This window comes from Myotis davidii, unplaced genomic scaffold (genome assembly GCF_000327345.1).
Source record: "Myotis davidii unplaced genomic scaffold, ASM32734v1 scaffold72, whole genome shotgun sequence".
NCBI classification, from domain to species: domain Eukaryota; kingdom Metazoa; phylum Chordata; class Mammalia; order Chiroptera; family Vespertilionidae; genus Myotis; species Myotis davidii.
Window position 1 is genome coordinate 5,669,601 of NW_006284618.1, and position 2,435 is coordinate 5,672,035.

The following is a 2,435-nucleotide window of genomic DNA, read 5'->3' on the forward strand; positions in this document are numbered from 1 at the left end:
AATGGGAGGCTGTTTCTTGCCACGGAGCCGTGGGCCCCGCAGGGAAGGGCAGGCGGCTCTGCCTGGAGCGTGGACTGTGTCCTGGGGAGCAGAGGCCCGCGTCTGGCACCCCGTCTCTCATGCATTAGCTGCCCCTGCCGCCCTGCTCACGTAAGATGCTGACTCAGCCCGATGCAGCGAGGGACATACTTCCCCCAGTCCCTGTGGCTCTGGGGGGCAAGGGCCTTCCTCGCAGGCCAGGTCCGCCCCCAGGGGACCCGGCCGAGGTCCTGGCTCGCCCAGCCCTGCGGCTCCGTCCAGGATGTCGTTACTGTCCGGCCCCGGCTGCCCAGACACCACCCGGACGGAGCCGGCCCCCACTCACCACTCCCTTTGGAAATGGGCTTGTCCGAATCCGTGGTATTTCCCGAAAAAAGCCCTGCTTCCAAGTCTAACGACAAAATGATAAAAAATTCAAAACAGATGCCGGGCCCTCCTGGCGGCAGCCCAGTGCGCCCTCAGAATAGCTGTGCGTTGGGGCTCTTTGGTTTTCAAATTATTGTTGTTGATGATGAAGTTGTTGGGCAGGAGCTGAGAACCTGTTTTCTCGCTGCTTTTTCTCCCACAAACCCCGTGTCTCAGGGCTTTATCTCGACGTCACACACGTGCGTGTCCTCAGCAGCTGGGAGTGTGTCCTGGGCTGAGCTGTCCTTGTCCAGCTGCACTCCGCAGCCACCGACGTCCTGTCGGTGCGACACGACCTTTGTCCGTACGGACAAACAGCCGGATGGTGTCTTCGGGCAAAAAATGTACTTTTACCAGTGGTTTCTCTGTGCCACCAGCACGAAAACAGCACTTGAAAATGCTTTTTTAAAAAATATATTTTTATTGATTTCAGAGAGGAAAAGAGAGGGAGAGGGAGAGAGAATCATCGATCAGGTGCCTCCTGCACACCCCACACTGGGGATCGAGCCAGCAACCCGGCAAGTGCCCTGACCAGGAACCGAACCCTGACCTCCTGGTCCATAGGTCGAGGCTCAACCACTGAGCCCCGCCGGCCTGGTAGCACTTGGAAAACACATCACGGATAACATCATGGCTGCAGCCACAGACGATGGGCAGCAGACAAGGCCCCAAGTGCGTGCGCTTCATCTCCTGTGTCCCCCCCCAGAGCCCGGGGTCCCCGGCCTAACGCGCATGCGCTGCGGGTGATGGTGCGGCTGGTGAGCGGTGTGTCCGCCAGGCCGGCCTCAGTGAGCCTGTGACCACGGTCCCGGGGCAGGACTTCTCGTCCTCTCACCCGCAGAGGCCGCAGATGGGATACGAGACGGTTTTCCAAGAGCCTCATTGTTGCGAAGTTGGGACAGTCTCCCTTTCGTCCCGTGTGTGAGGAGGAAATGATCCAAGTGCGACCCTGCCTCTTTCCAGGGGTTGTATCGGGTTTGGGAGGACGCCTGCCTTAAAGGGGAGTGTGGGGAGGCGTCTGTGTGGTTTAGAAATAGAGACCAGGAATGGAGCAGGAGGCCCGGCCGCGCCCAGTGCTGGTTTGAGCGGTAGCCGGTCAGGTTGGGTTCGATGTGTTTGCTTCTTTGTTTTCATGAGCTGCTGATGGCTCTGCTGCAGCCGGTAAAGAGGGATCGGGTGCCGTGGAAGGAGGACGGACAGACGTTTTCAGTAATAAGAGCGCCCACCTGGGAGGGGAGCCTTGCCCCTCGGGGGTTGCTGTTAAGCCCTTGGAGTGGGGAGGAGACAGACAAGGGGGAGCTGGGAGCTGGGGGCTGGGGGCTGGGGCGCTGGCACCGCAGCCGGAAGGGAGGTGAGGGAAGCATCGCCCAGGACACCAGGTGGAAGGGCGGCCGGTCGCATGCAGCACACAGTGTGAGAGGAAGCATGTGGGATGTTTCCTGAATTTCTCACGCAGCCACACAGCTGTCACCGGGCCTAGGATGTGGGAGCCTCCGGCTTGGGCATCGCACACCCAAGCATATGCCCTCTGGGTCCCTGGCCGGATGGTGTGCTGAAATCAGCCATTCCCGAGCCCTGGGGCTCCTGCAGGGTGCCTCTCTACTGGGCACCGTCAGTCTCTGCACAGCCTCTGAGAGGCATGAATCTGCCCTGCGAACTGGGGGTAGGGGGGTGCTGGGGGGTGGGCCTGTACTGGGCTAAAGTGTGTGTGAGATGCCGGCTTCCCCACACAAGCCGTCGCCACTCCGTGGAACCTGCTGGAGCTTGCGTGGTCTCAGGGAGCTGTGGGGTGATGCCAGGGGGCACCAGCCCCACCTCTTCTTGCCGGCAGCCACCTCCTTCCTGTGTGCCCTGGGTCAGCACACTGGCCTGAGCTGGGAAACGTGTGCCTGGCCAGGAGCAGGCGAGATGCCAGCTGCCGTCAGGGGTTGGCCGGGACCGCGGGGCGAGTCCTCCTGACGGAGCACTTCTCCCCGCACCTGAACGCCCAG